The 10,756-nt window shown below is 33.7% G+C and overlaps 3 non-coding genes across 3 annotated transcripts; all 3 read right to left on the bottom strand.

Annotated features, from left to right (window-relative positions):
* Nucleotides 1-1,535: 1,535 nt before the first annotated feature.
* Nucleotides 1,536-1,607, bottom strand: Trnae-cuc. Its single transcript has one exon. It is a non-coding gene; the product is annotated as a tRNA-Glu (tRNA).
* Nucleotides 1,608-2,286: 679 nt separating this feature from the next.
* On the bottom strand, nt 2,287-2,358 carry Trnae-uuc. The gene has a single exon. It is a non-coding gene; the product is annotated as a tRNA-Glu (tRNA).
* Nucleotides 2,359-2,425: 67 nt separating this feature from the next.
* Nucleotides 2,426-2,497, bottom strand: Trnae-uuc. The gene has a single exon. It is a non-coding gene; the product is annotated as a tRNA-Glu (tRNA).
* Between the last annotated feature and the right edge of the window lie 8,259 nt (nt 2,498-10,756).

Below are 10,756 nucleotides of genomic sequence, written 5' to 3'. Positions count from 1 at the left end.
AATGTGTATATCTGTTCAAAATTGTTGGAAACTGAAATGTTAAATACATGTAACCAATTTTGCTATATTTAAAAATGTATAACTGTTATTAGAGATATATTTATGATAGGCTCTAACAAATGCATTAAACTGTTTTTAACTTTCTTAACCAATACGTTTTTTGAAAATAAATATATTTTTTTCATTTAGCATTCGGTAGGTATATGTTTTGAAACATTGTCTATGAATTATTAAATAGAATTAGCATAATGTAATAGAAATGCAATATTTAGGTTTTAAATGATAGGGAAAGCGTTAAAGTAGAAAGTTGAGCTAAATAATCCATCAATTAGTCCCACTTAACAGTTTTGATAAGATTACCCAATGCATCAAAMTTGAATTTTATGCAATTAGAATTTCATTTTCAGCCACTGTAACTTTCACTAGAACATATAAAATGAAACTTTTATACAATTTTGAACATAATTTTATTATATACTCGTATTTTTTCTGTCGCTAATCATGTAATGTTGGTGCATTTTTCTCATTTTTACACTAATTCTTAATTGATGTAAATTTATTGTCTGGCACATTCTGTGTTCTTCTATTCACATCTCCGCCTCTGTTGTAAGTGCAGTGTCGTCTATCTTTAATCAAAGACCCTATCTAATGCAAGGGTGAGCGACATATAAAACATGCACCCTATTGAACTCCCCTGGCACAATACGAGCACCCTCCAAATTCGCGCAATGCACATTTGGGGCCACTGATATTTTACACACATTCCTGTCATAACTCGTCTCGCGACACTTTGTGAAGAGTAGCTTTTCACACACTTTGAATTGTTGACAAAAGTCTGCTCTTGGCATTCACCGCGTGCCTTATGCATTACAAAAACATACAGGCCAACAGTGAACACTAGGAGAATGACAGATTCCTGATTTGGTGGTAGGTGYCTGAAAAAAAGTCAGATTTTAATCGATTGCTTATTAGTTTTTTGTTTACAAGTCGGAAGAGTGTTTACGATGATGGGAAACCCGAGTTCAACCGGAATTTATTCAAGAGTGTCACGCAATGGTTGCTTAGTGTCAGATGCAATACACTAGAGCTAACGTTATTATCATGTTTTATTGCACGATACTCAATAAGGCGCCGGTTAGTCAAGGGATTTTTTTGATATTGGGGTTTTAACTTTGGGAATTTCACTGAATCTGCGATTTATGCATTTGTAGTCAATGGACAATAAAGCACAAAACTAGGTGAAAGCGATAATGTAATAAAATAGATTAGTTTGCAAATGGTGTGGAATTTCAGGAAACAAACAGCGTAGCTCAATAGCTGGTAACAGATGTTTATTGGACTGACATCAAACCAACTATTTAAAATAATAGATAAAACTTTTGTGTAAGTAGTTCTTTGGTAAAAATCGACAGGTTCAAAGTAGAAATGTTTTTTTATTATAGAAATTGTATAAAATGAGTTGATCTGAAAGCAGTTTTTTGAAGTAATAATAATATGAATAAAACGTTTCATTTGTAATTGAAAATAAAAAAGTTTTCCGATACCGGGAATCGAACCCGAGCCTCCTGGGTGAGAGCCAGGTATCCTAGCCACTAGACCATATCGGACTGTGAAAGCTCTGTCGCGAATGAAAAAGCTCAACGCACATTAACTAAAATTGTCTAAATTTAATTATCTATAAATGATTATTAATTAAGTATTAAGTCATAACTAGTGTCATTTATAAGTAATTTTAAAAATTATACTTTGTTATGAATACATTTATAAATGATAGTCAACACGCACGTATAACCTAAATATAGATAATGTAAATTCAAAAGCTGTCAATGCTGAAAATAAAACAGAGTATATTAAGATTTTACTTACATTGTGTATGTAAGTATTAAATTTGAAAATATTTAATCGGTGTGTGGATTTCAACATTATGCTTATGAAAAAAATAAAATATATTTTTTATTACTAACACAAATATGACTAAACAACAATAACAATAAAGTACTCATAAGCATAACAAACAAATGTGTTTTTGCAAAACTATAGTAAAAATTATAATAATAATTAAACTTACAGAGTAAGTAATAAATATCGACTTAAAATTAACATTAAATTGTTGATAAATAGAAGATCGAGTAACGTCTAATTGATTAAATCCACTAGGGATTAACCTTGATGATAATAAAGATTAAAATAGTATGATTTAGATTTAATTAAATTTATTTTTATTGATATATAAATTTTCAATTTGTTAAAAAATGTATTTGGCATGAATTATTAGGGTAAAAACCATTCCGATACCGCGAATCGAACCCGAGCCTCCTGGGTGAAAGCCAGGTATCCTAGCCACTAGACCATATCGGATTTTATGAACTTGTTTAAGTATTAGCATAAAAAATCCCAACTTACAGTTTTATAAAATAAAAAGTATTTCCGATACCGGGAATCGAACCCGAGCCTCCTGGGTGAAAGCCAGGTATCCTAGCCACTAGACCATATCGGAYTTCGCAAGCTAAGATCACACAACAACTCATACAGAATCATAATTTATTATCTCTTTATAATCACATACATAGCGATAGCATAGTCTTCAATATTTTCAATTTCATAAATTTATGAATATAAATGCTACTTTTAAAATTCTCTTATTGTCTTAATAAAAGCTGTGACTCGCACTAAATGTGGTCGTATTTTTGATAGTAAGTACCAGAGGCTAAGTTAAGGTAGTGTTCATTATCAGCTGTTAGGACACGTGACAATAGCGTGCAAGTCGTGACGTCATCAGCGCCGCGACGGCCCCAGTCGATGTGTTAAGTCTGTAGTGTGGTCGATAGCTACGATCTTGGCAAACACAACTTTTAGTGTATTCTCCGTTTAATCAATTACACGAGTGCCGATATCTGCAAACTACATCCCTTACGAGGAAATAGGTCGTTCTTGTTGTGTGACCTTTCACCCTAAACGTCAGCTATATTTGTGTTATCTATCACCAACATTTCATAAAACACGAACTCTATCTCCGAACTTTACTAAATTGGAACGCAAACATCAAAACTGAATCAAAGTGTCTTAGTGGCAATAAAATGTTTAATTACCGAGTTTGGTATCGATTTTGAAAAGTGGGAAGCTACATTAATAATGAGTAAAGTGTGCTCCTAGACAAAATCAATGTAGCCAGACATACGCTTATGCACGAGGAAGGCATAATGAGCTTGAATTGAAATAGGGAGCGATGATCCCCACCCCTGTTTCATTCAATATTTCACCCCTGGCTTGCATTATCATCACCCCATGTCCACGACACGTGCCAAATTTTTACGTCAAGACCAAACCGAATTTCATTCTCATAAAATAAAAATCATTACTGAAAAATAYCCGACTTTTAACCCAAATTTTACAAGTATATTTATGCACCCTACATGAATTATGACACGTCGGTAATTAATTCACGATCGATCCTGTTGCTTTATAGTTTTAAACAAAATTAGATCAGGGCTGTTATAAAATATTCCGAGTACAAGCAAACAGTTTCATTAAAAAAACGAATAAATTGAAACGTAATGCACTTGTAAACCGTTTTATTATTTATATTCTTCTTAATGAATAAAACAACTTAGAGCTGTACTCAAAATTTATTTTTAAATGCTTCAATAATTATTTATTTTGTTTTAAATGGTAAAAAATAAGAAGCCAAGAGAATTGAATTAGTGTGCAAATAATACTCGACTAGTATAAAATAAAGCTGCTGCCTATGTACATACATTACAAAATCAATAAAAGGCACTTCAAACCAAAAACTTTACTTTTCATATAGGAGTATTCTTTTACTTTTTTAATATTTTTTGATACATTTTTTTAAACGAAATCATAAACAAAAATTTTATTGATATTTAATAGATACAGAGTTTCTTAAAATTCACTCAGCGCATAATACATTATGTAGTATATCTGAAAGTGCAAGTTATACAATAATTTTGTCCCATGTGACATCACAATTAACAAATATTATTTAAAAAAAATTAAACGAATACGTTAWTTTTTTACGAAAAGGAAATTTCTTTTGAGCACAGTAACTAAAAAAACAATGGTAAATGTTTTTAGAAAAATATTTTATGCAATAAAGTAAAAAAAAAATTTCAAATTCTAAACACTAGCACAATAAAAAAAATCAAAAGTAAAATTATTCTAATGTTTCTAATTAGTAGGTATGTTTTAGTGAAATCCAAACAACAATTTAATACAAAAACACAACACAATGATGAAAACAGTTTGATTTATATATTTTCTATTACGAGTAGATAAACGAAAATAAGTAGCTATTGTAAATTTTATCTAAATTTAATAAAGCAGTCACAGTCAATGTAGATAATTCTTAAAATGCATTAGTAAAAGAAATGAATTTAAGATACTACTATACATAAGAATAAAGAAGAAAAAAATTTCATACCATTATCCACAATAACTTGAACGAATTATAATGCAAATGCAAGAAAAAATTTAAAAAAGCAGTCACATCAAATAGCTGGTCACTGAGTAGTGTTAGCAGTGGTGCAGTTATGGGAGGGGCTCCGAAATTCAGTTTTAGTTATTTCACTTAAGGGCAGCAGCACATGCGCGGCAAAACGTCACTTATATTTTTCCTGTTACTCAAAAAATATTGACAAAACTAAGAAATCGTGTTGAGTAACGTTTATAGACGCCACTAATTGCGACGTGATTACAATATATCGTGACGTCACTAAGCGTATATCGACAGAAACCATAGAAAAGAAACGCGAGGAAGTCGCTAATCCATCAATCCAATCCTTACATGAAAATAARCAACACTTAAGAGGGGTGACTCGAAACGGGGAAAAAGTGATAAAATGATCAAATGGCAATTAGTTTAAGGTTAATGCAGATGGCATAAAAGTGATTCCGTACCTATCACATTAGAATCGATTTAATAAAAGTAAAGCCGTCTTAGGCATAACCGCATGCGGTAATCGATAAACCGGAGCTTTCTTGACAGTCATGATACCACGTGATGCATAACCTAACCTTAGCTTGGATACATTAAATTGGGTAAATGCACATTCTGACCTCAATCATGGTATATAAATATAAAAATCAATGCTAATTGTGGAGGGCTGTTGTTGGTCTTGATCATCAAAGAAAAAAAAATGTTATCAAAGTCGTATCAATCTGTAACAGCTGCTAGCCTACTATACGCAATTGTTGAACCACTATCACAAAATTATTTACTAACAGTGTTTTACTACTATTTTAGGGAGGCTTATCTTATCTGCTTTAGTCGAATGATGTTTTACCAAAACTGTCACTGCTGACAATTTACTGTAAAATTTTGAAAAATTAAACTCACCGAGAAATATCAGCTGTTCAGAGTATCACAAGTGGTCACAAAAACAATTTTTGTTGCTATAAATGTTTTCTGTTTTTGTAGAAAATTCGCGTCGAATAACTCGAATATAAATAATTGTCCGGTAAAACTAAAACCGGATAGAATGTGTAAAAAGCGGGGTTAATTAAGGGTTGGAAAATTCATCGTATAAAAGGGGGTGTGTCTCGCTATCACTAAGCACCCTTAAACTCGYTACAGCACACCACCATCCTGCAACTACCACAGATAAGGTTGTAATAATGACTTACCAAGTACCAAAAATCTGTCAGACACGCTAGACCTGCAGACGCCAGTCAGTCTACTCACTATCTGTGCCGTCGCGGCGGGCGTCATGTCGTTCTCCACCCCATGCGCAAGCTTTTCACCCCTTTCCRCCCCTCCTCAATCCCCACTCGCRATCGTACCCCAGCCCGCTATTCGCCATTGGACGCGTGTATTTTGTTTTGCGAGAAATTTGGMAACTGCCGRCGATTTTTATAATACGGACAAGTTTTGACTAGGCTTTGTGTGGCCATTTCCGTAATACAAATCAGCGTTCGCACCGRGGGCCYGGAATAGGATCTTATGGGGCGCATTTACCGGAAGATCCCGATGATGATCCGGAGYGCGGCCGGTACTTGGCTTTGAGATGAATCACAGCAAATTAAGAACTACTCTTTGTTGAACTGATGGGAAACTGTGTGGTTTTGCTTTTAGCAGGGGTGGGTTTGTATTTGCCCCCCAGCATATGCGTTCATCGATTGATTCAATACGCAAGCGTGAGAATTCATTAGCGGGAATTCAAAATAAAAGCAAATAGGAAGGTAAAGTGGAAGTCTTTTTGACGTTAAAGAGGGGTCGGGGATTTGCACCTACAGCTATAATGAAAAGTTTTAATTGGAAAGACGATCAATCAAAGTATTTACAAATAATTTGTTATTTCATGAAACTGAAATCTAAAGCGGTTGCGAAAACATTTCAGGTTTTTTGCAGTTATTTGTAAACTAATAAATTCCTGAAATATTTTACTGAAAAAAGAACGCCTGTTTACCCTCTTGTTTTCTTCAAAAGGAGCAATGTGTCATCGCTGCCAGCTCTTTGTTCTGACACAGTTCCCTTTTTCAGTCCTCAAGCTTTTCCGTATCAAAATTTTTATTAAAAATTTAAAAGTTTACGTATCTCTTGTTACAGGAAGTGTTTCCTTCTCTTATAATTTATTTGTTTTAGTCTAGTTGAAGCTCAACTACACAAGAAGTCTTTCATTTTTGCAATGACATTTAGAAAATTGTAGCAACAGGAAGTTACATTTTATTCTACTTCTTTATTACGTTGTGGCTTAAGTGTTTTAAAACTTTTTATTGTTTTTTTTTACAACAAAATTGCAGCTTTTTTAAATTGAGTATCTTTAGTCGCCTTAATATTGTCGTCGAGTAGCTATGATTTTCATGAAGAAACTAGAACAAGTTTTGAGCTGGATTATCTGTTGTAATGCTTTGAATGAAGTGTTTTAGTAAAACGATAACTTGATAGGATCACACAAAAGAAATAATACGAAAAGTTTTAAACAAAATTATAATACAAATTAACTGAATTTAGATTTAATTAGTTAAATTTTTATTCTCTGACACTACAAGAAATGGAACTTTTCGAATAATAGTTGCACAATTTTTTCGTGATACCCATCCCTCTTATCCCAATAAGCAATTTACAATTTGCGATTAATATCCAAAACGTGTTTTAAACTCTCTTCTCTGATAAAGCTGGAGATAATCCATAAATCATTATTAATTTCCAAAATTTAATATTTGTGTGTTAAATCATTTAATTTTTAGAATTAAGAACTGATATTTATTAGTTTATTTTTAAAGTTAGTTAATGGTAGAAAGTACACTCGCGAGAGGCGAGACAAGGTAACTAACATATTATTGTTGTTATAATACAGGGTGGTTCAGTAATGGATTTATAGCAGACATAGGTTACTACTTTGAATTGTTGTAACTGTTTTGTTTAATAAACATTTACCATTTTGGCGATGGAAGACTTTCCATCGTTTTGCATTGTTTTCCGAGCTTTTGCAAGCTTTTTCCGTTGTTTTCAAGTTTTTGTGTGTCGTAACATTTGTTTGTATGTATTTTCATTCCGTATCTGGCAACGCTCCAATTACTAAAAAAACATAAAAGGAGCTGTATTGTTTGAGTTTGAATTTAATTTTCTGGTAAATAAACATCAGAAATGAATTAAATTTCCACTTTGTGCTTGTGCTCGTTTCGTTATCTATTTTTTCTGAGATTTTAATAACATCTTGATTAAAATTGGCCGAAACAAAAAGAGCAAAATTGAAAGTTTCCCAAGTTATTATTTTTGTAATTACGTGAAGCTTTGTGTGTGAAAATAAGCGTCGAGCCAATCGGGAGAACCTTAAAATTAATGTATTTACATGTACAGTATTTACGCGTGGCGGTTCTTATTGGTCACCGGAGGCACGAAACCGGACTTAGCGTAAGCTCAGACTGTGTCGGTAACCTTGATCGCTGCTCCGGGCACCCGGAGTCGGCTCTCGTTGCCAAGCAACCCATCCCTGTTCACCACACGCGAATCGCCCGTTATAAAGATGGGAGCGAATTCGATCATTTCAGTAACAAAGAGCCGCTTTCTGTAAATCATTAACCGACACAACTGACGAGTGTCGAATCTGCAGGAGGCTTTTGTTTCTGATGGTGTTTCAGGAACGTGGAGCTGAAAAGGTGCTGCATGAATTAAAATTCTGCCGGCGTATTTATGAAATCCGAATCAGGCATGTCGCGAAATTGAAATTATTTGCTCGTACGCCGTTTTTATAGCTTTGTCCCATCTCTATGCGCCCAAAATGTATCGACCAGATCGACTGATGTTTATGGCCTCAGTTTCCAGGATTGCACTGAGCAGGATTCAATATCCCGTTCCAGTCTAGATGCAACGCACGTCCTCATTACGTGCGAAAGAAAGAGAGGAACAACGGGATGGATGAGAATTATCCGGTTTTAGACGGACACTTGAGATGCTGGAATTTCTTATTGGCTTTTATTCAACGAAAGTTCGACTTTTATTTTGTAGATTTACTACTTCTGTTTTATATACTTCGGAAAGTGGCACAAATAGTTTTTTGACGAGACGAAAACTCATTTACTTACGCCTAATCTTCAAGCGCAAATTGGTTCACTATTCATTCGCGCTTTATTAAGAGCTTACAAGCCGRCAGGGACTCAGGTAGATTTGCAATGGCAAGCGCTAATTTCTTTATTTTAAACTTGGAAACGACTGTTCTTGCAACTGCCACAATTTTTTTTTGCTTAATCGATTTCGTTTCACTAGAAGGTGAATAAATTTTTCTTGAAAGCGGTCATGCTGAAACAATTGAATAGCAAGAAGTATGGCAATTTCTTTCGAAAGGAATGACTACAATTTGTTACTGAATTTTTTTCAGATCACGTTTTATACATCTGTTATAAATTTAAGATGAATGTTTTATTATTAAATGATGAAACAAATAATAAAATTGTAAAAGTTTAATTTTTTGATTTAGATTGCTGCAAATTAATTTTTTTTTTCAAGGATAATTGAGATGAAATCAATCTAGCTATCAAACAACATTTAATAACTTTTTTTAAGACAAAATATTTTAACCCTTTCCTTGGATCTACCACGTTGTCAATAAAATTCGTTTAATTCAAGTTTTATTTTATTAGAATTTGTAATTCTGTTATAGTTCGTCTATTTTAAATTGCTCTTATATAAAAATATTTTGTATACACTTAAAAATTTGACATTTTATTTAAATTTATAATAGTGTCTAAACCCAGCATTGGAAAAATTGGATTTTTTATCTGATCTCATTAGTCGTAAATAAAGGAAAAAGCACAGGTAGATACTTCACGGTAACAAAGCGAAAGAGAGATGGTTCCATCTACTTCTAATTGAGGTATTAGAACCCAACGGAGCCATGAAAAATAACTATTTCATCCGAAATYCTGCTATCAGTGCTATGATGTGTACGCCCGATAACACTTCTTTTATAAGTGTGCGATAACAACCATTCGAAAAAAAATCGAATCACAAAATTAGTCCCTTTGTAAACGGTGTTGCTGGTTTTTGATAATTTTTAACATGAATCTCGATAATAATCTTTTTTGGTCCATGTTCAATCAGCGAATTTGTTTACTCATGCATACAGCTTTCTGTCGGACCAGTTTGCCAATTAGCGATAGCAACCCCACGTGGCCCCTGGCAACGCCCCTTCCAACCCCTTTAAATTCGAAATTCGTTATAAATTAAATATGTTGATCCCGGAAAGCAAGAGAAATGAAAAAAATGAAATTAGTTTTGAGATTTATTAATTGTTGTTTGTAGACGATAGTGTAATCGATAACACTTGGCGAGATGATCCGTCTTGGCGATAGGTATTAATGGCCGGATATTTGATAGCTCTATGCGAAAAAAGGGCGATCATTAACCACCGATAGGCAATGTTATTTTACTAGTTTATTTAACGCAAATCGCACCTTTTCATTCGGCAGGATACATACGCTGACGTCACAATCCTGGAGCGTCACTATGGAAACCATCTAGGGATGCAGCAATCCATCTTGTTCCTTCCTACTATCCCTCTCTTTTTCCTGTAATTTATTTCAGGCTTCCATCTCCTTCAAGTCCATGACGAGATCATGAGCGTTATCTCTCTTACTTTTCTTCAATCTATAATTTATGTTCGACCAAGCTCTTGTCGTTATTATAAATAGATGAGAATATTAAATTTTTAATTAACTCAATTACGTCTAGTTGCGGCTCTCGGACACATGTTGGCTCTTACTTATTAATCCTGAGCTTGTTCTTTCGAGAGCTTTTCGACCCAATTTGAAGCCGTTTCGTTCATCTCTTCACTTTTATTTTCTATTTTACACTTTAATAGAAAATACGTACCTACTTGCTTAATTCAATCTTAATCCAAGGACTGTTAATATTTTCTTTCTCTCTCGATGGCGGTGCTAATCTACATCAGAATTTCCCGGCGTAAACAATGGTCTGCATTTATAACTAGGGCGATTAGCATTCTAAGGGGTTATGTAGAACGAGGGGATAGAGTCCCTCAAGGCGAGTCAGTGGTGGAACATTTATTTTTAATTAGCATCGTCGCTTCAAGCTGCTGGAATAATATTAGCGCAATTAAAATTTTTATATAATGTCGTTAAAAAATATTTTTTGGGCTTATTTTATATCTTGTAGGGCTACATGAGACAGTTGCTGGATTATTATTACTGTCCACCACTGATTGCAGACTTTCACCCTCGAGCCAGCTCTTTAAATCAATAGGGGTTACACCCTCTCATTCCATGAGCGCATTATTTT

This window comes from Tribolium madens, unplaced genomic scaffold (assembly GCF_015345945.1).
Source record: "Tribolium madens isolate multiple individuals breed KSU strain unplaced genomic scaffold, Tmad_KSU_1.1 Scaffold_96;HRSCAF=242;Tcas5.2_LG5, whole genome shotgun sequence".
NCBI classification, from domain to species: domain Eukaryota; kingdom Metazoa; phylum Arthropoda; class Insecta; order Coleoptera; family Tenebrionidae; genus Tribolium; species Tribolium madens.
Note: the sequence above shows the minus strand (reverse complement) of the source record. Positions and strands in the feature narration are given on the sequence as shown.